The 26,174-nt window shown below is 39.5% G+C and overlaps 1 pseudogene; it reads left to right on the top strand.

Moving 5' to 3' along the window:
* Positions 1 to 13,320: 13,320 nt before the first annotated feature.
* LOC148534790 (5S ribosomal RNA) lies at positions 13,321 to 13,439 on the top strand (annotated as a pseudogene).
* The last annotated feature ends 12,735 nt before the right edge of the window (positions 13,440 to 26,174 follow it).

Consider the following 26,174-nt stretch of genomic DNA (forward strand, 5'->3'; position numbering starts at 1 on the left):
CCCTCCCTAGACCACCAGGGTTGTCGGGCACTAGGCCTGTGGGGGCACTGTCGGGTAATAGGCCCATGGGCATACAGGCAGGCACAAGGCCCAGGCTACATAGGGGGCATTAGGCCCTGAGGGAGTTATTGCCCTATTAGGTGTAAGTGACCTGGGTAGTAGGCCCAGGTCACTATTGAATAAAGTAGGCGGGCACTAGGCCCATGGCAAAAAGGAGGGCCACCTGTTTTTATGCAGCACCAGTCAAAAATTTGCCTAGAGCACCAAATGGGCTAGGGCCAGCTCTGTGTGAACTATATTATTTTTCCACCACTTAGAAATAGATATTTTTATAAAGTTATAACAAACTAATTGAAAATATGCAATGATTATTTATGTTTGCTTTGTTTAGACACTGCTTAATATGTTATATGATACAATTTGATATAAACTGATGTTAATGTAAGTTTACAAAATTGAACACTTGTTGTACATTTATGGGTGAATTTAATTAACTGGGCACTTTACCACCAGCTGATTGATTTCCCGGGCTAATTCAATTAGCTCCAAAGATTCTGAACTTATTGGGGCATGGCCTAATCATAGGAGATGAGGCCATGCTCCCCTTAGAAAAAAATGGCTGCACTAAGGAGGGGGTTCTGTGAGTCCATCAGCAAGGGACAGATCCAGGGGGGCCCGAGATCAATGTGATTGCACCCCTCCACCACCACAAAGGAGAGAAGACTACCTTGTCCCACTACAACCCAGCACACAGCAGTATGTGCTGGGCTGCTGACAGGAAGCTGGCATCATCAGTAATTATTTTTCACCTGCCCAGAGGCAGGTGAAATAGAACCCTAAAATAAGTGCCAGTTTGTTCAGAGCTGCAATCACAAAAACACTTTAATCCGGGAATTTATCCCAGATCCTATGTGTTTTGGCATGAAAACAGGAACATTTTTGTACTGTAACAATGCAGGGTAAATAATTGCCTGAAAATATTAGGTGGTAACATCCCATTTTCACTGCATGAAAAATGATCGTGGACAATTGAATTCCCCCTTATAATATTGTTTCTTTTAAAGAAACATTGCAACTTAAATTAATCTATTTAAAAAATGTAAAAAGCCTGTAGGTGATGCCTACACCATGTGCTGTAAGCAAGTGACCCTGTGACCAGGGTCTAATAGGTAATTGGTTTTTACCAAAGGTTCCTGTTATGAATGGACAGATACAGTCTTAGGACCTCCTGTGAACCCAAGATTTGTGCCATTACAGATTATTGACCAGCATAAAATAAAACTGCTGTTCTTCAAGTCTTCTGTTCCTACTCACTTTCTCATTTTTATTTTGATATTGTAATTTTTTTGGCTTCTTGTTTCTATTTTCTAATTTCTTTTATATGTATTGTGTGTTAGGTTGCACTATTGCAAAGTGACACAATGGAGGGAAAAAGGAAGAATGAAAAGACAAGCAAGCATTTTAGCTATTTAACCATTCATTTGTGCTTTGTTTGACTGGCCGATGCAAACAAAACTGTTCTAAACTTTTTAATGCATCTCCTTAGCATCTGATTGGTTGCCAGATTGTGCCCATCTCAGATTAGAGCTCAAACTTTATGTATGTATTTATTTATTTGTAATTTATTTCTTAAATTCATTGAGTATTTCTTTGTTTACTTATATTTTTGTGGACAATTATATACAGCCAATGGGTTTTAGTGACCCCTTAAGTAGTATATATCATTGTGGGTTTTACTAATGATACTGGATTTACCATTATATATTTATTGTAACTGTCAAAATGAACTGCATCTTTAATCACATCCTTTCCAAATGTGTTCTCCTATAATTGATGAAGTAACAAACACTATACCTTAGAAGGCCCTTGGTGATTTGTCCATGTATATCATTATCAATTATGAAAGATTAACTAACTAAAGTGGTAAAGGAAGAATACAGTATGATAGCAGGCCTCATGATTCATCTTATTTTCCCTTATATCCTCAAAACATGTTTCTAGAGTGACTTTATGTCAATATGCTGTTCTTTTCTGAGTAGTCATCATATGCCAGTGCTATGGATGATAATAATGACTGTAGAAAAACTAGACAGCATATAAACATAAGCCTCAGATAATTACAAAATACACATGGATACCTATTATACACATTTGAAACACATCAAATGAAACATGTATTTTTTCAAGCACTTTCTAAGCAGATATCTCTTTGTTTTTATGTGTTGGGTATATGATGCCCAAATCCTGACACTGGCATCTTGACAGGGTTAAGTTACCAAGAAATGCAGGAAAGTATGCTAACCCTACACCTAGACTTAACCCTCCCTTCCCATAGCCTAAATCTAATACTCCCCCCAGAAGCCTTAACCTAACCCTTCCTCTGCAGTCTAACTCCAACCCACCCCCTACTGTCTAACCCTAACCCTTCCTGCTAACCCCAAAACTAACTGTCAGGATGCCGGTGCCAGGATTCTGAGTGCTGGCATCCCAACTGCTGGTATTTGACAATTCAAAATTAGTTACAAAAGGACAAAATTTACAGTTACAATGAACTCAGTGGGGTAGAATAGTAATGAGTGATGGTGGGGGAAAGTGGTGAAGGGACTTGGGTGGCCAAACACAAAGAGGAAGGGAGAATGGAAAAACAGTACTGTATTTTAAAACTATTGAACCTGACATGATCTCACTTTATGAAAAACTTCCCGAGCATCATACAAAGAGCCCTGTAATGTGTACATTTATTTAATGCTTTGTGTGCATCTTCTGGCCATCACAGATACCTTGACCTTTCTGCTGCTTTTGACTCTCCTGCTGCAAATCGTAAATTCCCTTGATCTACATGACACTGCCCTCTCCTGGCTTTCCTCCTACCTCTCTGAATGATACTTCTCTGTCTCCTCTCATGGCTTATCTTCCCCACCCCACATCCTATCACAGTAGGTGTCCCCCAAGGTTCTGTTCTTTGACCACTCCTTTTCTCCCTCTATACATCCTTTAGGTGATCTCATCAGCTCGTTTGACCTCCATTATCATCTCTATGCTGATGACACCTTTCCTGCCATGACCTCTCTCCTCACTCGTATCTCCAACTGTCTCTCTGCTATATCTTCCTTGATGTCCAAGCAATTTCTTAAACTTAATATGTCTATGCCTGAGATGATCATCTCCCCACCCTACCATATAACCTCACTTCACACTATTTCTTTATCAATTATTGGCACAACTATCTCCTCTAGCCCCAAAGTGCACTGTCTTGGAGTTATCCTCCCTCTCTTTCAAACCACATATCCAGAACCTCTCACAGTTCTGTCATTTCCATCTCAAACTTATTTCCAGGATCAGACCCTCTCTCACCCAGGATGCTACTAAGACCTTAATACACTCACTGGTCATCTCCATATTGGATTACTGTAACCTCCTCCTATCTGACCTCCCCAACTCCCATCTCTCTCCTCTCCAGTCTGTTCTCAATGCTGCTGCTAGACTCATCTTTCTCTCCAAATGCTCTACATCTGCCTCACCACTATTTCAAGCCCTCCACTGGCTCCCCTTCCCCTTCAATATCCAAGTCAAGGTTCTCACACTTGCTTACAAAGCCCTCACACACTCCTCTCCAATTTACATCTCTGACTTCATCTCCCTTCACTCTCCTGTCCGCCCTTTTTGTTCAACAAATGCACCCTGACTCTCATGCCAACTGATTACTTCCTCCCACTCCTGTCTCCAAGATTTTGCCATGCTGCTCCACACCGTTGGAACTCTCTCCCTCTCCCCATTAGACTTTCCACTTCTCTAAAACCCTTCAAATGGGCTCTCAAGACCCACTACTTCATCAATGCTTTCCAGCTCTCAGTCTAACTTGCTGCTCCCTCCTCCCTGTCTACCTCATCTGTGTCATGCCTGTCTATCTGCCCCTCCTCTTCAGAATGTATGCTCTTACGAGCAGGGCCCTCTGCTCTTTTGTGTTTTCTCCTTACTTTATTTTCATCTACTTCTTACTCACCACTAGGACACCTAACACTTGTTTGCTTATGCTCTGTTGCTTATTTGGGTGTTATGGCTACCAATGTATCAATGTATATTATCCATGTCCTTGTTCTGCATTGTATTGTATCGAACTGTGGGTCACATTTTTGGTTATGTACTTTGTAAGGTGCTTGTGGCACCATAATAATAAATGATAATAATACCTGTATGTATTTTTATAAATGACAGAACTCATGCACCAAGTGATTTATTTTTAATCCTATAGTGAAGATTTATAAAAATAAAAAAGAAAGAAAATATTGATGTCCAAAATGCCTCTTTCCTATTTCCTGGTCTCAAACCTGGAATGCCCACTCTGTAAGGTGCTCCTCTTAGCCACTTGCCCACACACGCCAGCCATATCGAGACCTGCACCTGTGGTGTATGTGATGTGACATATGTGACTTTACAGCAGGGAATGTGTATAATGTCAATAGTGGGCTCAGCATACGGCAGCATTGAATAGAAGTTAATGATGGTGGTGGATGGCGGAGATCCATACAATGTGCTCAGTGAGATTGAATAGTAATAAGTGATGGTGGGGGAGGAGGTGATGGGACTTGGGTGGCCAAGTACAGAGAGGAAGGGAGATGGAAAGTGCAAAGTAATGTATTTTAAAACTATTGAACCTGACATGATATCGCTTTATGAAAAACTTCCTGAGTGTCAAATGGATGGCCTTGTAATGTGTACAATACAATGTCTATTGTATAGCGGAAATGCCAGGTGGTTGGGAGTTGAGAGCAATATTTTGAGCAATGCAATCTCAGCACAACATAAGGACCCCCACTTTTCCTTACTCACATCCGTAATGTTTAGCAGGACTGCCAAACAATTGGCACAATCAAGTACCATCGCAGCCTCATGCACACTTGCACAAGCCCTGATTTTACTCAGAAATTACTAACTTCCACACCATGCTATCAGGCCTTAGGCTGCGTAAGGCATCACAGTGGATAACTTAAGCATGCCCCTGCAACACCGATGAAATGCACTGACACGCCTGTGTTTGCCCAACCACCCCCCATTACCAACCTCAAACGGCGCTTCCTTTCAATCACTTTGCGATGGGTCTGTGTAGTCACTCCAATCGCAGTCCTGATAGCAGTGGCTTGTTTGCATATGCACACTGTGATGCAAACACATGCGCAGTATGCAACAATAGGTTGATTGCATGCATATTACCAACTGTGTTCCTTGTTAAATCAGGCCCACAGTTCTCTGCAACAATTGTCTACACAGACACATGCAAATCCATCTGCAGTTTTGTATAATGGGGTGCACTACATTAAATAATAATTTATGGTACGGTGATAGTATCCTTGAGTTATCAACACAAACAAATCCCTTTTCCTTTTCAATGATTGCATAGCAGTAGCATTGTGATAGACTATGCAAATAAAACAAATGCCAATGCCCTTAGATATTAACCTTTAATTTTCTTAAGATCTGAAAATCAAAATCTTTCTAAGATAACTGCTTGAAGGATCTTTGGAATGTTGAATCAGTCTTGTTTCCTGCAGAAAAAAACTGACTGAAATGCATATTAATTACAGAAATTCATTGAATAATAAAATAGGAAATACAAAAAAATTCATTATACTGCATAATATCAATATTAAACATTTTTATGGAGTGAAATCATTATAAAAATATTTCTGTGTGGGAAATTGAACAACATAGTGCAAAACTAAATGAAATCATTTGTAGAGCCATTTTTTTTTGGAGAGTGATACAAGATGAGTGACCAAATAAAACATTACAAAACAAAGGGAAAACTGTCCCTGTGGGCTTCTGGAGGAAAAATGTGTTTTCTATTACTGAACTGAGACTTCAAATGATCTTCTACCTGTTTTTACACTACTGGGAGGTAGCTATGTATTGAAAAGAATAATACTAACCAAACTGCAATGATATGAATGTTTTTGTTATATAAACAATAAACATTTAGTTACTTGACATTTAAATGACAATAACATATGTTTATGTAATAGGAAATATTATAATAATGTTAAAACATATCATAAATAAAAAAATATAAGAATTAACAAGTGAGCCCTTCCAAACCAAATGTCTTTGTTCTTAGTGTCATAGTAAATTACATAAAATGGAATAAAAATATAAAACAGTGCTTTAGTGTGCATAAAAATAATACAATGCATTAGTGTGCGTAATAGCATTTGATTTTTTCTATGACAAAATTGTATCAGTACTCAGAATTTGTTTTATTTATTTACTTGTGAAATTATTATTCACTGATCTATCATTATTTATAGAGCTAGTTATAAGAATTAAAACTTATACAAAAAATATGCTGGTAATGTGTACCTTTGAGTACCATCAGAAAATAAATAACCTCTAAAAACTGTCAAAGCAAAGCATCACATGGTATGAATCACCTATTAATCATGGGCCCAAAAGCAATTATATGTAATGTAAATATTGTACTTTACTTACCAATAGACCATGCATTAACTTTCCCATCTATTAAGCCGTATTCAATGACAAATATTTATATCAATATTTATACATTGTATACTCATATAAAATATCTTTATATACATAAAACATATTTAATTTTAATCAACTACTATATATGAATAAGATTTGTCATGTCACTTTCAAAGATTTTCTATGTAACCTCACCTTAAATGAAATGAAGATGCCCATTTAAATTTTCACAATTAATGGCATATGTATATGTCACGGCCAGGGTATTTCAGCATGGCGCTAGATGGGTGTTACCTGTGAGGTTGTTGTGGCGCGGGCTGTCTGGTGGCAGAGCTGGTGTCTGGTGGGGGGCTTTGGCTGCACACGTTGTTGTGTGGGCCTGTTGTCACTCTGCACTGGTAAGGCCTGGCGGCGTCTCCATTCCGTTTGGCATGGGTGCTGCCAACTTGCCTTCTGGCCATGTGATGTGGCTGGCCAATCCTGGTGAGTCACATTTTCCCTCCGGCCAGTAACAGCACGGCATGGGGTATTTAGGAAGGGTCAGTGCCTTCCTTCTTTGCCAGTGCAACGTGTATCTCAGCCTAGCTGAGAGGGAGTTCTCTGTGCTTATCCTGTTCCTGTGAATTCGCTGTCTGCCAGTCTGCCTGTCAGCTCCTAGCTTCTGCTGGACTACCCCGCTTCCTCCATCACCCTTGCCCATACCTGAGTGCCTGAGCCTGCTGACATCCTGCTCATTTGCCTTAGTTCACTACCTGCATACCTGGCTATTATTTTCCTGTATCACTACCTGCATACCTGGTTGGTTATTTTCAGTCTCACTACCTGCACACCTGGACAACTCTAATTGTTTCTACTTGGACATTAACCCATTACTACCACCACAGAACTCTTGTGCACATTTATATATTCCTGGACTTTTATTTACTGCCATATTTTATGTCTACTCAAGCACTTATTAAAAAACCTAGTTTTTTTATTCAAATCCGCTTCTGTGATCGCTCCTGCTACCACCCCGGGTCAACAAACAACCCAGAACATAACAGTATATATTTATAAAAAAAATTATCACAAGGCTCTAAAATATAACAAAGTAGAAAAGCTTCTACATAGGTCTTACATTTATGAAGCTTAAACTGTTTTCATTGTCTAAATAATCACACAGAAGTTTTTTAAATCAAATTATTTAATTATGTACAGTGCAATAACTATAGATGTAATATCTCAAAGTCTATTGACACATTTACTACTAAATAAATAATCATTCTTGTACAGCACATCAGTTTTCAAATTTTGTTGACTTTAGAAAGTCATTATTATAGTTTTTTATACAACTTTTCAAATACAGGTATATCATGTATTTGCATTGTAAGAAAACAGTGACTGTAGTAAACTGATTTATATTTTAGTGTCACAATATTCTTTATTAAATTTTGTTGTATGGGACATTTATAAGTGGACATTTTAAAAAATACCATATCTCTGAATTTATATTTCTAAATTCATATCACAGATAGAACCAGAGCTCAAAGCCGTCAGAGTGTTCCCACTTTCATTGGAGACAGCAATCATTTCCCTTTTCAAAAGAAGTAGAAACTCCAAGTAGCTTCATTCTACAAAACTACACTTATTTGGTATCTCTTAACTCTAAGAACTAGGTAACAAAAGTTTGTTGTCAATAATTGAGGTCAGGCAAGGTCTTAAAAAAGGAAATTCTGGAAAAGTGAATTTTCTGCCAATGTTTTCATGAATGTAGGTGCAAAATAACTTGGACTATTTTAAAAATACTGCAGTACCTTGCATACATTATGTATATTATTGAAATTATACTGTACAAGTACTGCAGTGTATTAATTTATTGTTTACAAAGTACTGGCAAGAAAAATAGTTTAACAAGATAATATACAGTAGATCATCATCCAAGTATTAAAAGATGCTCAGAAAAGCATAATTTGACTAACAATGTACTAACAATGTTTTTTTTCAAACTAGTTCAGAACTCTTACAAATCTTAAAGAATGTTAATAACCAAAAATACTGTATCGGGCCCTAATTACTAGTACATACAGCAAAAGCTTGCAACTTGCAATGTAACACTAGCATCATACAGGAAAAGAAGGGGGAGAGCCTGTTATACATAGTGACTAGTCTCAGAAGAGGGAATCCTAATGAAAAGTTCAATAAAAATATTTTGGGCTATAAGAGGACAAAATCTGTACATTTTGAATCCAAGTTGCATAATCACTGCTGTGTTTTACATGGGGAATATGGTCTACAATCATGATGCCTTACTTAAGCAATGGGTGTTTTAAATTCATAAAAACAATGGTAATGAACATGTCACTCTGTGATGTAAAAGAATAGTAAAACCTGAAGCCTATAATGGATATTGTTGATGGTTTGCTATCTGACCTGCCACTTCCCTTGTTAGAACTTCAGGTGCTAGCTGCTTTCAAAGCTCCTTTAACAATTGAGGATGTGGGTGTTGTGATTGCCTCTTTGAAACATGATAAAGCTCTTGGACCAGGCAGCTTCACTAATAATTTTGTTATGCTTTTCCAGGGGAATCTGGTTATACTTTTGGTGAGAGTGTTTGAGAGGATCCTAGAAGCATTGATATTTAACATGGATATTTAACAAAATCCTAGAAGCATGGACATTTAAAATTCCAAAGCCGTGTAAAGAACTGACCCATGAGCAAAATTACTGTCCCATTGCATTGTTGAATTTGGATATTAAATTATATGTTTAAATTATAGCCAACAGGCTGAATCCTTTACTTCCTTATATCATTAATCCCAATCAGGTGGGTTTTGTTATGGAAAAACAAGCTTTTAATTTTACTGAAACTTATTTTCACTATGCAGAACCATTTCTTCTGCTCTCTCTGAATGTGGAAAAAAAGCCTTTGTTAAAGTTATATGTGGTCTATCCTTTATAAATTTGACACTCAGGGTTTTTGCTTAGAGGATATCATGGCATTTTATTAATCTCCTCCTGCATGTGTTTGCTAATGTCTTTCACTCTTCTGTTCTTTTTTTTATTAGCAATGATTCCAGACATTTCCCCTTTCTTCCCTTATTTTTGTTGTGCCCATTGAGCCCATAGCTGAAAATATTGACCTGGTAAACTCTTTTACACTCACTTTTATCCATGGTTCTTCTCATAAATGATGTCTCTTCACAGATGTCATCCTGATTTTTGCTGCCCATACTGAGACCTCACTCCCTCCCATTAACTCAATTCTAGATGCTTCCTCAACTACCTTGTTTTGTAAACTAAATACATCTAAAAATGAAATCATTCCTATTAATGTTCCTATTGATTCTCTACAAGCCCGACAAGATGGATACCCATTTGCAAGATAGAAAACCACCCTTAGCTACTTAATCATTCTTTTTAACAGTGCTATTTTTCTGCAGTAACATGCACGATCTCATTTGCTGAACCTTTCTGCAAATGGACTATGAACATAAAAAAGTAAAAAATTGGAGTAGGTTCCATAGACAAGAAAGAACTGCTAGAAGACCCCTACTAGGAGAGGGACCAAGCTGGATAACAGCCCCTCAGAGAAGACCTAGTTACAGAAGAGACCAGGAGACTGCTGCACACTTCAGACCTACTACGAGTCATTTGAAAAACAGATTCTATGCACTTCAACATCTAGACTCCAACAGTGATAGTGATCTTTATTTATCACTAGGACAGGATTACACCACAAGCAACAGAAAAGCTACATTCAGGGAAACTACAAGAACAGCCTCCCCTCTGAAAACAATGTACAGAGATGAAGAGGAAAATGGGGTGGCAAGAGGATGGAACACAAAAAGGATAAATTTACAATAGATTCTCAAAAGAAGTGAATTTTCAACATATCCAATTCCAAACATACACTAAGTAAACCTGAACTTTCATTACTCAGTAAAGGATTGAACTTTGGGCCTGATTCAGATCGGGTCACAAGTGTTGAGCACTCGCAAGCGGGTCGATGGTGGCCCAGAGTGCATGCGCACAATTGAGCCGGATCCATCATGCGCATGCGTGAGACACGGATAGCAATGGGCAAGCCGTCACTCTGGGTCTCTCACCAAAGGGGGCATGCTGTCGATGTTGAGTGACAGCATGCCCCCTTTGGTGGGTGGGCCGGAGGGGTGGCTGCCCAGATGGAGGCGTTCCCATGAGAATGCCTACCATCTGGGGGTGGCCCCACTTACATCACAAGTGATGTCAGTGGGAGAGCTTTCGGCTCTGTTTGAGCCAAAAGCTCTCTGGGGCTTGTGGCAATGAGACCATAACACAAGGGTCTCATCGCAAGCCCGATGGTCGTGATGGTCTTGACCATCACGACCATCTTCCTGGCCGCTTGCTATAGCTGTGGGTGGTCACCCACAGCTATGCGAGTGGCCAGGAGGCCATTTTAAAAAAAGAAAAGACTGGCCCTGAATCAGAGCGAGCGCTCTGTCAGAACGACCAGCTCTGAATCAGGGCCTTTGCCCCTACAAGCAAAATGAATAAATTTGACACATTCATTGACCTAAATAAATATGTATGAGACCTTAAGTTAAAAATACATTTTTTGAAGAAGGAATCAGCACCTATTACAAATTATAAATAATCCATTTTGAAGTTTGGTCTGAATGGAAAATTTACATATTACCCTCCGGAGTCCAAGAGGAACCACATAAGCATATTTTATGAGATGGTTTTATGAGATGGTTTTATGAGATGGTTAAAAAGTATCTCTGTGAGAACAAGGTGACCCATGTTAAATAAACAAAATCTAAACAACAGGGAGAAAGAAGCTCTGAAGAATCTCAAGCAAAATAGGTGTTAAAACCTGCTAACAAATGGGGGGTAGTTATTATAGACTATGCTTATTATTTGAAAGAAGCTCAGAGACTACTGGATGATGGGAACTTATATGAAAGATTGGAGAAGGATCCAGTGGAATACTACATAGATGAATTGAGGACCATATTAGTCTATGGTTTACATAAAAACATTATTAACAAAGAAGAGTTCCAGATCCTTGTTGAAAACGAACCCCCAAACTCCCATTTTTTATTTTTTGCCTAAAATTCCTAAATCACTAAGGAACCCCCAGGCAGGCCAATTATAGCTGGAATTGAGTCACTCACCTCCAATTTATTGAACGTTGTGGATATCTTCCTTTAGAAATATGTGATAAAATTGAAATCCCACCTCAAAGACTCTACAATCCTACAATGCTTAGAAGGAATTCATTGGAAACTGACTTACAACTGGGCAACCATTGATGTTCAATCTCTTTACACATGTACTGTATAGAACATACAAAAGGAATAAATGCAGCAAGAGTATTCCTTGAGCTGGATGGTTTTATGGATGTTTTATAGAAAGAGTTTTTATGTGATCTTATGTGTTTTATATTAAACCATAATTATTTAAAATTTTTAAATAAATGTTATCATCAAATATGCGGTACAGCGATGGGTACAACTTTTGCCCCAAGTTTTGCCAACTTGCTGCTGGTTGAAGAATTATGTTTACACTAATAATCCATTCAAGAGCAACCTCATTTTATACAAAAGATATATTGACTATATTTTGACAATTTGGGAAGGATCATAAGAAAGTTTTAACCAGTTTTAGCACATATTTCAAACAATAATATGAACCTGAAGTTCATGTCCAACTTCAACACTCTGACCATTGAATTTTTAGATCTGGTACTATAATCAGAATCTGTATGAAAAATTTAATCAAAAGTGTGCATGCTACCAGCTATCTACACTTCAAAAGCTGCAATTTGGATAAATGGAAGATAAATTGTCCATACTCTCAGTTCCATAGTATCAAATGCAATTGCAGTGATGCCAGGGTCTGTAATGAACAACTTGAAACCTACTCAGAAAGATTCAGAGAGAAAGAATACCTTGAAGCAACTCTAATTGCAGCAATTCAAAAAACCAAAACTTTAGACAGACAAGAGCTTTTGAAGTATAAGGTAGACGAACAAGATAAGAAGGAAAGGGTACCCTTCCTCACTACTTACAATGGTCATGAGAGCCAAATTAGAAGAACCTTCAATAAAAACTGGAACATTCTTCTGATGGACCCAGTATTAAAAAACATCCTACCACCTAAACCACACATTGTCTATATAAAATCCAGAAACCTAAAAGACCTACTGGCACCTAGTACAATGTGGGAAATGAAGCACAAATGACATCAAACACTTTAAAATGCAATGGCAGCTATAAATGTGGCCACTGCAACATCTGTAAATTCCTCCACCCAAAGAGAAAAACTTTCATGAATTCAGAGGGTTCTAAAAAGTTCACTATGAAGAATTTTATGAACTGTAAGTCCACTTCAGTTATATATTTATTGGAATACACCTGTGAACTGAAATACATAGGAAAGACAAAGAGAACCCTAAAGTTGAGGATCCAGGAACATATCCTTAACATACAAAACAAGATAGAAGGACATGCTGTCTCTAAACATTTCATATCAGATCATAATTCCAACACAGAGGACATTACATTTAAAATGATTGAACATGTGACACTAGGGGAAAGAGGAGGAGACTTGGGAAACCTACTTTCAAAACGTGATATGTCTTGGTTGTTTGAACTGGACACATTGGCTCCTAAAGGGTTTAATGAAAGCTATGAGATTGCTCCATTCTTGTAACTGACAAATTCCTATCTACTATCCTACCTCTAAGCTTTTATCCAGTACAGGCTTCTCTGGATAAACTCGAGGGCTTGACTAGTACCCCAGAGGGTGACCTTTAAGGGAAGATCAGGTTTAGTAGAAAGTTAGAAAATTGTCATCTTATCTCAAATATATTTTGGATATATTTGCAGTCATACCAGTGTGTGTATGCCCAACTCTGTCTGATCTTGGAAGCAAAGCACAACTGGGCCGGGCTAGTACTAAGATGGGGGACCCCTTAGGAATACCTGGTGCTGCAATTCACTAAGCTCATATTGGTGACAATTCCATAACCAAAGTAGGAATCATTGATAGAGCAACAAGAAAGACACCCACATGACAACAAAAGAAACCACCAAACACACAGCTGAAAGGACTCATATATGGCAAATAAGAGATATATCAAACTCTGACCAGGCATAGACCATGTTTTTGGGACTCAGTGAACTCATGAGGGGAACCATGATGCATATACATTATACCACCATGAACAAGCCAGGGCTTATGTGATCCTACCAGACCACTACAGTTGGGCCTGAGCGGTACCAGGAAGGGAGACCTCCTGGGAATACCAGGTTTTGTAAGCATCAAACATTCCCAAAGAAGACATGAGTGCCTTGTAAAGAATAAGAGGAAGCAAGAGAAAAGAAGAATCCTGGATAGAGACTTTGGAGTTATGCTCTACTTGTGGAAAAAAGAAAAAAAAGAAAAAAAAAATTGAGAATTGTTTTCAATAATTTTTGGAAATTAATTTCTCTTTAACAAAACTAAATGACAAAAGCATAGAAGTCTGATCAATGAAATACAGTACAGTCCCTTTCTCTACTAATAATTCTATCACTATCTTACACACCACTATCTAGTTTGATATTATAATGAAATCATTATTACATTACACTTATATCAATTGTCATCTAATTACCTATATAATACATTTACCCATATGTTATCTATTTATCTATACTGGTTTGGAGTACCTTTTTTAGGATATACTCAAAATGAGAAACATAGTCTAATGTGCATTTTTGTAAGTTATAGATCACCTAATAACGAATACTAGTAGAAACAATAAATTTCTATATTGTTTGGGCGGTAGCTACGCTTTGTATGGATACCCAGGAGTTGCACGCTAGAAGGGCACAAGGAACGTGATGACAACAACAAGATTGAATGGAGATGCAATGTGAGTGCAGAAGTATCTTGGTGACATAGGCAGTAAGGGCAGAAGTGATGGCGAAGGAAGGACGCAGCTACCGCGATTATGAAGAGAGATGGCAGAAGTGATGGAACATCACCAGCTCAAACAGGGTGGAAGTGATGTTTATATAGGATGTAGCCAGCCACTGTTTGTCCTTCTCAAGTGTGGGAATAACATGGATATGATGCAACCTAAGTGGGCGGAAGTGCAAATTAGTGAGGGTAGAAGTGGCCCTATTTTAAGACTAAATAAGTTTTCTAAAATGCCGTAATAAGCGTAACTAACCGTAATACTGGTATGACTCAGGATTGAAAGTCACCAAACTTATATAAGGCAAACTTTGATCAATACTATGATATTAGACATGAAGTGATGTGGTCTTCTAACCTCTAATAACACTTGGTGGGGTATAAATAGGAGACTACCTTGCCTCATGAACTTTTGACAAACAGCTTCCTTCCATTTACTTAGATAAGCTGCTATTTATTTTCAAAAAATCTTTTTTAATGTAATGAAATATTGACAGCTGTAGATACTTTCTCTTGATTTTACCCATATGTTCTTACCCTTTTGAAAAGGCTGATCAATATTTTGTATTTTTATTAACTGTTTTTTTTTTTCATTTTATATTTTCTTCTCATTGTTGTGTGTCTCTGAATAAGTTGTTTTATTATTTATATATACTTATTGGCACCAGCACTTTGTTTTCCTTGATTCACACAATGTGTATATGCACTTTAAAACACTACCTCATTTGAGTTGAACCAAAGAGTTCACTCGGGTAATACTCAGATCATTTGTGCACTTTAGCAAACTAGTTGCTCTGTAGTCAATCAGTTGTATCTAGTTGTTTTAAATAACAATTGCTATTAAGTCACACACCTACCTCACTCCATCACATAATAATGGCACTGTATCCACCTAATTACATATATATGATGACTTAATGATGCACACAGGCAATGCTGGGTTTGATTACCGATGTTTCAATGCTTACTGCACTTTCTGTATCCTGATGAAAATGCAGTAAGCATTGAAACATTAATAATCAAACCCAGTGGTGTCTTTGTGCATCATTGAGTCACCCCGAGTGATGTCCTAAGCACCATTGAGTCATCATGAGTGTCGTCCTAAGCCTCCGTGTGCTGTTCTTATTTGTGGCTATACACTCGTGTGTATATATATATATATATATATATATATATATATATATTTGTTAGTCAAAGTATAAGATGTGAATATAGCTAATACAATAAAATAAAATCATTGTAACTTCTATTGTAGTTGGGTGCTATATAAATGCATCATGTGGCTGTATAAAAACTAGATTATACACAGTTAGCAAGCTGGGCTGCTGACTTGCAGTAGAACCTTCAATACACAGAATACCTGATTACAGAATCCTTTCTTCTCAGTGGTGAAACTGTGGGAGACAATGGAGTCAGTTGCCACCAGGTGTCAGCCCTGAAGATTTCACCTCCCCTGCTCCATTGTCCCCCATTCCATATTCTCCTGTAACAGAGGAGCCGTTTAGCTGATCATCGGTCATGAATCTGCTGGGCTGGTTGACACTGCCTGTCAGCCCAGGCAGATTCATGTGTCTGCAATATATGAGCTGGCTGCTGTGCTTTTGGAATTTGTGTTGCAATGTGGAACACAACCCGGAAACTCCCGGATGCTGTTTACCCCGAGTCCCACAGCCTCATGCCTCTGTGGATGATAGTGGGTCCCTGCAGGAGCAGAGCATCTCCTCTCATTCCTGTTATGTCTGCTGCCTGTGCAGCAGCAATAAGAACATGTTGCCAGCTTCTTAAAGAACAGTGGTACATGGTGTCAATGGCCGATCCCCGCCGGCTGGCACAGTTTACCTGCTGATGCCCTTTACTCTGTACACTACATCAACCACTCAGCAGTCATCATACACCTCTCACTTCTCCACAGGAAGAGAGCAGTAAACCACTGGCCAGGACCCAGGAGCTGCATAGAGATCTTCTTCCCGGCAAACTCCTTCTCAATACTCCTATTTTGACCCATGCTTCCCACTACTCCTAGTATCCTGCCCCCTGCATCCCACTACTACTCCCATCCTGTCCCCTGCTTCCTATTACTACTCCCATACTGTCCCCTTCTTGAAACTACTACTCCCATCCTGCCCCCTGCTTCCCACTACTGCTCCCATTCTGCCCCATGCTTCCCAATACTACTATCATCCTGCCCCCTGCTTACCACTACTACTGATATCCTTCCCCCTGCTACCCACTACTCCTCCTATCCTGCCCCCTGCTTCCCACTACTCCTCCTTCCCCCCTACTTCCCACTACACTGACCAACACCACCCCAGCACCAGTTACATACATTATCCACCCTATGTCACCCCCACCCCCATAGCTAGGGACATATGCTCCCTACCCTACTCCCCACAGCCTCCTAGACACAGCCCCCCAACTCAGAGATATATATTATTCACACTATCCAGGTCAATTTGCTTGTTTTATTTTCCTGTGGGGGCCAATGTCTTTTAAATTTTCCTGTGGGGGCTAAAGTGCTTTTGCATTTGCTGTTGGGGTCAATGTGTTTTTTTTTGTTTTGTTTTTCTGTGGGGGCCAATGTATTTTTTTTTCTATAGGGGCCAATGTGTGTGTTTGTTTTTTTTCTCTGGGGGCCAATGTGTTATTTTTTCTTGTGGGGACCAATGTGTTTGTTTTCTGCAGGGGCCAATATGTTTTTTTCCCTATTGAGGCCAATGTGTTTGTTATTTTTTTCTGTGGGGCCAAAGTCTTACATTGTTTTATGTTAGGGCTAAGGTGAATTTTTTTACAGTGAGGGCCAATGTGTTTATTTTTTTCTTGTACAATGTTTTTTGTCTAAAAATGTGGCACCGTGCATGCTTTGTACAATGTTGCAGTACAGATACAGGCACATTCAGTATATTAGAAATGTGTTTTTGGCATTCCAAGGTGGATACAGGGGGTTGGCTATGCAGATGCAACATAATTTGAGTATGTTGATGACATTGCTTGTGTACAGTATAGAGATGCTGAATTTCTCACATTGGAGGTCATACTCAGATGGGTGATATGCACCTAGCATAGGGTTTGTGAAATGTTTAATGGTCCTAGCGATGGTGGCATCTAAAGACTACAAAGCATGATTGCAGAGTCTGTAGACAGTGGAAGTAGGCATCTCAGTTTATGCATATTTGGATGAACACCAGGGAAGGGCATCATAGCTACATTGGCCTAAAGTTGCAAATGTAACTGCTGCAAAAGATGCAAGGAAATCCGCAACTGCATCCCACTCAGAATCGGGCCCTATGAGGAGGGATCCTGCCAAGGGCTGCCATAATGGGGGGACAGCCAGTACTCCTGTACCAGGCCCAGACATCTGAGGGGCCCGGCAGCCGGCAGAGTTAATTAATTGTTAATTATTCACCCTCACACAGGCTGAGCTGCTAGTGCTGTCCGGAGATATGAAAGAGTTACAACTCCACTGTGAGTGATGTGATGAGTCATTCATTAACTCTCCAGCCAGCACTGCTTAAGCATAAGCACACACCTACTTGGCACCAATGTCCTGCTTCTGAAATGGAGAATCAGAAGCACCTGCAGGAGGTCAAGATTATAATAAAGTTAGAAGCACTTGGCCCCCTCAAACAGGCAGGTTCCCCTCTCCACCAAATAAGTTTCTTCTTAACCTCTGCTGCCTCCATAGTTCTCCACCCTCAGCTCTCCTACTCTCCTGCCCCTGCTCTCATTGGACAGAAACTGCATGCACTGCATTGACTGAAGAAGAAAATGTGTGAGTGACTGCGGTGCACTCGGCCCCCCTGCCTCACTTACTACTCATAAGTCCTGCCTCTGTCCCCCTCCACCGCTAAACAATTTTCCCCACTGTCCCATGTATTAATCCTGAATCCTGTCTCTGCCCCCTCCCCCAATACAATCTGCCCCACTGTCCTATTTACTGTTACATAATTCTGCCTCTGACCCTCCCTCACAAAATCTGTAACTCTGCACCCTTCCCATATGTGTCTCTGTTCCCCATATCTGTGCCCGTTCCCCCATACCTGTGCCTTTGCCTCCTCTCCATATCTCTGCCTCTGCCCTCTCCCTACCTGTGACTTTGGTCCCTACCTATCTATCTCTGTGTCCTTTACCCATATGTGCCAATTTGAACCTCTGCCCCTTTTTCCAAGGTGTACGTCTCCCCACGTGTGCCTCTGCCCCCTTGCCATATCTGTGCTGTGTTCAACACCATATATAGTATACGAATCTAGGGATGGCAGGTAAGCACAGTCTTCTGTTATTAAATCATTAGGCTTTTCTCTCTTTAAAAAAATCCTTCATTCCTTTGTAATATTTAAAGTCAAAGAATAAGTAGCACACTCTTCTTTGTAATCAGATACAATTTATTAGTAAAGTTCATACCCATGTCTAAGCTGCGTCACGTCTATGTTGAATACTGCTGCCTATTTTACATTTGTGGATGGACTCTTGTTTTGTGTGTGTATGTGTGAGTCTGATGGGCATGTGTGGCATGTCAGTACCATGGTGGGAGCTCAATTGCATGCACTTCAGGTATCAGAGCTCAACACTGCACCTCTGGGTCCACCAGGCCTTTGAGGGGAGGAACCAAGGAGGTGGGGGGGCCCTGCCTTTTTCATTTGTACTGGGCCCCACAATTTCTTATAGCAGCCCTGATCCTGCCCTCTCGACAGGCCCCACCACCTCTACAGACCCCTCCCCCATGACTGCTTCCATAAAATTCCTGGGCTGTTTTTATATTCCAATCTGCCCCTGCCAATCAGCATCAATGGCACTCTTCCTCCGTGACCTAGACTCTGTGCTCTGGTCACGTACATCACGTAACATGTGACCGTGACCCTGAGCCTGCTCAACTGAGCAGGTGGGGAGTCACCAACATTTATCTTGCCTCCGGGCAACTGGTAAGAAGTTATGCCACTGTTTCTTCTGCTGATAGTATAGCTTCTCAAATGCACACACTACTGTACATTGGCTCTTTCATGTGATGTGCCACTCAAAAGTAAGCAGTGAACCTGGAATTAGCAAACTGAGCTGAAAATAACACTCACATAAAGTGGGCAATTGAAACAATAATGTTAAAGCACAGTGTTTTAAACTGTGAATGTGTTTAACCCCACAAGTTAGGATACTTATCAGTATGAGCTTAGTGAACCATCTATCACAGATGGTAATTTGAGCGTTCAATAAGAATCAATACAGCATGTTTTAACTCATTTTAGATGTGTATAATAATTAATATTTTTTAAAATCAAATCAAATTCAAAAGTAAAATTGGATACAAAATTACAATAAACACTAATATGTTGAGGCAATTAGGGATTTAGGGCCTGATTCAGAACTGATTGCTACGAAGTGTTCGCACGCTGCCAGCCAATTGTTTGCATGCATACACATCGCAAAGCACGTGCGCGAACCAGTGCGAGTGATCGGGAAGTGTACACTAGCTGCGCATAGACAGCCCTATTGAATGAGTGACAGGAGAAGCCATTTGTGGGTGGTGACAGGGACTGGCCACTAGAAACGGGGGAGTGGAGGTGCGAACACAGGCATGTCTGAGCATCTCAATGCCGTTTCAGAGGCATACATAATTAAGAGGCTGCATCATGGTACACATCACTTGGTTGCATTTCACACTGAAGCACTTGCAGTGCTTGTGGCAGGGTATGGTCAGCCACAAGCTGCGCGAACGCTTCCGATGGTACTCGATGTACCAATGGTTGCATACACTTTCTGGAAATGACGTGCAAAAGTGGGCATCTTAAGACAGGCTGGTGGCCATCTGCATACACAAAGCAATTGTACACTAAGACATAGTATTTTTCATTATAATTAGCAATTTACTTAGGAAACAATGCAGTCCTTAGTATGTCACTGTTTTGCTTGTGGTGGATATTTTAATAGGGAAACTATAACTCCTTTCTTGATTTTTATATTTATTTATATTTCCTATCTGTCAGTAATGCTTCATTAAATGGGGATATGTTCCTTTGAAATGTAGCATGAATCATCAGTAATTTCTCCGTGCTTTTGATTTCCTTGTGGTGTTGGTGTCTACATAAGCATTAAGAGTGTAAACCATGTCTGCACAGTGACAGTTTTGCTTGCCTCGCACATAAGAAGTTGAAGTGTATCAAATGCTGTGTATATATTGGTGTGTTTGCTATGACAAATGAGGACTGCTCACATTAGATGTTAAAGTAAATTTAATAGACTGAGAACATCTATGCATATAAATATGTCTACAATAGATAAGTATAATAAAACATTGCAACTAGATCATGTTTTAAGCCCAAATAGCACTCATATATGTAATACAAATATGGCAAATAAAAAAGTGTTTGCAAATGAAAAATATTTTTGAAAAGTGTGTTGATCCATTAATATCATATGCCTCATGCCCTCCAAAGAAATATTTTCTCATCATTCATATCCCACTTTTACAGGAAGATCAGTCACTGAGCTGTACACTTTATATTATAAGTAATTGTTGTACTGTTGCATTTGTGCATAAAATGTTGATCACTGCTCTATGGTATGTGAGTGCTGGAGCTGTCAGTTATGGCCAAAAGGATCATGATGTATTATATTAGTGATGAGATGCAGAGAACTAGACAATTTTTCTGTGATCTGTTCTGGCAGATTAATTTTACAGTGTGACCAGAGTAAACAGCTTCTCATTTAGTCAATCATAATTTGAATAAGAGCCACCCTGAAATATCCTATATTTATCACCAAACATATTGAGGACAATATAGTCATTAAACAAAAAACGATGGATGTCTATTTTAGTATTGACCAATAACCTTGTGTATTTATTTTTAATGTCCAGATAGATTGTAAAAATCCTAAAAAAAAAGTTATTTGTCAATTAAGTTACCATCTGTATCATTAATCTACACAATTTGTTTTTAGCAGAACTACAGTATTTGGGTGAACTGTTGATTAATATTAATTTTAATTTACAAGAGGTACTATAAGGACAAGGACATGAAGTGCAATGGGTTTAAGGCAACAATATTGCAAGCAACACAGTAGGGAGACCTCAGGTGGAGGGTTGGGACTAGGTGACCACTTGATGGTTCTTGCTTTGAGTGACATTTGCCACTTGACAGCACAGAGAATCACTGGGGGCTAAAAATGTGAATACATATATAGCCAATTGGGTAAGGAAATGTTCTCAAATTTAAGTGTTTCAAAAATGTGTCTAGGTTTATCTCTTTTAGATCCCTCAGTATGGCTCTCTAGCCATTATGCTGATCTTGAAGACTCAATATATAGCCCCAATACAGTATTATTGATATTTTTGTCACTAATGTGGTCAGGCAAGGGATATAGATAACATCTGTGGGGTGGTATGTTCCACAAGATGTCTTGAAAAACCTGGACTATATGGTCAATAAAATACAGTATATGTCCTCTAAAATCCTGATATACTGCACTATTTCCTCTTTGACAGTGCAGTATTGAAGGCATCAGACCAAGGGCCTGATTCAGACCTGCCTGCTAGATGCGGCCGCTCGCTCCCAGCATATGGAAATTCATCTAAGTGATGTCAAGGCAGGCGCTCGCACAGCAAGGAATAAGCACACCCACTATGTCTTGGCGAGTGATCACTTTGTGTTTACAGATGCCCACCAGCCTGTGTTTAGCCACCCACTAGCGAACGTCATCTCCAGGAAGTATATACAACCATCGGTACATCGGGTTCCATCAGATCTGACCACAGCGCTTGCGGTTGACTGTGCCCTACCACAAGCACTGCGAGCACTTCAGTGTAAAATTCAACCAGGTGACATGTACTATATTCACACCTCTGAAATAGCAACTAAACACTCAAGCACGCCTGTGTCCGCAACTTCACCACCCTGTTACTACTTCCCTGCCCCTGTTACCACCCATAAATGGACTTTCCTGTCACTCATTCCACTGGGCACTCATTTTCAGGGCAAGTGAGTGCATCCCGGTCGCTCATACTAGTTTGCGCACGCGCATTGCAAAGTATATGCATCAACACATTAGCGAACATTGTCAGCAAGTCTTTTTGCTTGTCAATTTGTAATTTCTTCAGAGGCATGGTCTTTTGGGCTCTTTCAAAAAGGATTTGATTGCCATGATCTCACCCAAATATCTCATTGAAGAGTTGTGTTAATGTGATCAGACCTGAGGGTGCAGTGTCTTCAGTAATTCTTCTGTCACATATTATTGTAACTGCCTTCATCCATGTTTTCCAAGTATTTCTGAAAAGCCCAGAGTTCATGAGTTCTGGGACTCCAAAACATTATAAGTCTTGTTGCTACATTGGTAAAATCCCCCTTGAGGGTGAAGATCTAAGATCTGAAAGTATTTTGGAGGTCTTATTTTAGCTTCATTCTTAGTAACAAAAAGTTTCGCTTGTGAACAGGGATTTAAGAAACATAAAAATTCTCGAAAGTATCTGTTACTGGAAGCACAATAGGTTTCACACTGGGACATTGGTGAGAAACTGCCATTGTTATGTTGAGATACAGTGGCAGGTGAGAATTTCCTGACTCACCTACCACTGTATCTCAACATAACAATGACAGTTGATGTGAATAGTTGATACACATTAGTGCAAGAACATTTTCTGTGATTTTGTGTGACCCCTTGTTTGATTGCCCCCACTTATTCTTTGTCGCTATAGATGACTAGGGTTGGTCTCATGTTGACTAAATATTTGAATTCTATGCCCATATCTCCAAGTTAAACCAAAGTCAAGCAAGTTCCCCTCTCCCTGACACAGAAGGGGGCAAGGCTAGGTAATGTGGATGTTCATATAGATGCAACAAGCTGCAATTACTGTGCAGACAACCGATTGAATGTAATGGCATATAGGGAGAGCAGCCCTAGGTAGAAATAGATAAGCTGTTTCCACCTTCAGCTAAAGACAACAATTGCCAGTAGATAGTATGCACTAAGAGTGTGAATTGTCAGAGAAGTTCAAGGGGCACAGAAGTGAGTGTTTGAGTCCAGGTCCTGTCAGCCAATATGAAGAACAAGGTTGAGAAGATCCACACTAGACTGGCTCTACAGGCTGGTCCAAATAGACGCAGAGATGTTGGATGTCTGTGGAATGTGTAGAGCTGAGATCATAAGCTAAAAATCCACTTTCATCACATGCTGCCATGTGGATCAATGGGTTGGGTATGATATGCTGGTGCATGAGATGATGGCAGTTCAAATATCGAAGCCAGAAGACCAATCATGCAGAATCCCAACAGGGTCTGTTAAGTACTCTAACCCTCCTTTTGTGGTGCCTAATCCTAACCTCCCCCCAGTGGTGCCTGACCCTAACCTTCCCCCGATGGTGCCTAACCCTAATCCCCTTCCTGCACCCTAAACCTAACCCTCCTGGAGGGTGCCTAACCCTGACCTCCCCTAGTGGTTCCTAATCCGAATCCCCCCTCCCATTAGCCTAACCCTAACCCTTTCCATGGGGTTAATAAACCTAACCCACCTGGAAAGGTTCCTAAACCTAACCCCCCATTCCCTGGCTAAGTGTAATACTTACCCACAACCTTACATTCGAGATGCTGGCATTCTGGATGCCAGAAGACAGTATCCTTATGTGTTCAGCATGGCATAATTATGTGCCCTGCTGCGGCATTATGCCAGGTGGCAGTATATCAACATCCAGGATCCTGTTTGCCGGCATCTTAAACATATCCTGGTTCAATCAGCCAGCAGAAAAATCAGAAGCTGTCTCTACAGGTGAATTGACTGCTGAAATGTGCACAGATGCAAACCTGGCAGCCATTGAGACCTGTCACTTTTCAGATTCAGATTGATTGGATATCAGTGAACAAGTACTTATATACAAAAATAGACATACTCCTAGATGTAGGTGGGTGTGTTATAAAATATATACCTGTCATCAGGTATAATGGGGCACAGGACATATAGATGCTGCTACACCAATCTGTAAAGTGATACACTTAAAATTGCACTGGAGGAGTCCCAAAATGGTGTAAGGTGGTGTGATCTGCTTGTGTGCAGTTATAACAGATACCAATTGCTAAATGTAAGTTATGTGCCTTTGAGATAAGGCCATTGGTGGTGTTTAAAGTGGTCCTTTTTCTTCATGCAACACAGTGTAGAGTCCTGCAAAAAGAAGGTTGGAAGGCTGCAAAGGTTGTAATGACTGGCATTTTTTTTTATAAATAACTACTTTGGGTTTCAGAGTTATAAGAACGGCAGCACTGTAGCCAGGGAGTTTGTGTTAGGGAGAGCCCAGAAAAAGCCTCTTTTGTCATCGGTTCACATGGACTCTGTTACCACTCAATGTGACTGGCAAGCCACAACTCCAAGATGTTACTGAATTTTAATTATAGATATATACCAATATTATTTAGGCTCAATAAAAGATGCGAATGACTTGTGAAGATGTGAAAATTCCACTATTCAGACATTTAAAATAATTGCCATTTTGAACTATAAAAATATATAATAAGTAAAGATTGAAATCACATAAGAATGTGCACAATAGGATATAATAAAGCCACAGAATGTCTATCATATACTCCACTAAATGTGCTTTGTCTCTTGCTGCAGCACTCCTTGTTATGCTACTGTTGCATTTGAAATTACTACTTATATTTTATTTCTAAATGTCACAAAGCATCTGCAGCATCATACAATAAATATACAAAAATACAATATAATGTAAATGGACATATTCAGGAACTGCACACAATAATAAACAGCAGACTAGTTAGATCGTGGGGCAAGGGTGTGGAAACTCACTGTAACTTGAGGGACAAGCTGAGGCAAGTAGTAGGGAAGGTAGTTTTGCACTCAATGAGCCTGTACTCAATGTAAGGTTGAGCATGCAATATCAGTATTGGACTTGAATGTACATATAAGGATCACAGGTGGCACGAATAGAGCAGACAAGAGAGGAAAAGGGGTACTCCTCATGAGAACTGAACAGGGCAGGGTGAACATTTGGCATTTTAAGTAGGAAGAAGAGAAGGTCAAAAGCCAAGGAGGGCTGGTAGACTTTAATAAAATGGGGGCACATTTACTAAGCGGCGACATGAAATTGCCGCCACTTCTTGGTGTGTAAGCAGGACATAATGAGAAAACTATTCAAAGCAAAACACAGTAAATAAACTAATAAACAAGAAAGTAAGCGAGATGTTTAGATTATGGTCAGCTGATGATACAGAAATGCTAAAGAGAGAGAGAATCAATATTAATGGCACATGGTGTATGTAAGAGAGAAACATAACAAGGTATTCCTGTACAGTATGCAGGAAATGGGATCCAGTGGTAAAGAATGAGGTGAAAACTACAGTATGGGCATGGGGAAAACAGCACATAAATTACTTGAAAATTACAAAACAAATAAAGGCTGTGCACTCACTGAATGTGGTAAAAACCTTGGGCTGCATATCTGAGTGTGAGACAAGTCTTAATCTCTCATTTATCAGTAATGTCAAATAGTTTTAAGTCTGCGCTCTAGAGAACTTTTGAAATATGTATTAAGTACTCATCTATATGCTGTAGGTATAATTATCTTGATAGAAAGGATATGTTGGAGTGGACAAACTCTCTTAAATATATCTCATTAATAATATTGAAAAACTTTTACTGAGTCACAATGCTCAAAAGTCATGTGTAGTTATCAAAATATTACATTTCTAAGCATGCTGTTAAAACTATTACAATAAGGCAAAGTTATGCAAATTATTAAAAATGGTATTGTCTTATTGTATATCCACTGGCCAAAATTTGCT

The sequence above is a fragment of the Taudactylus pleione genome, unplaced genomic scaffold (assembly GCF_031769625.1).
Source record: "Taudactylus pleione unplaced genomic scaffold, aTauple2 ptg000064l, whole genome shotgun sequence".
Classification (NCBI taxonomy): domain Eukaryota; kingdom Metazoa; phylum Chordata; class Amphibia; order Anura; family Myobatrachidae; genus Taudactylus; species Taudactylus pleione.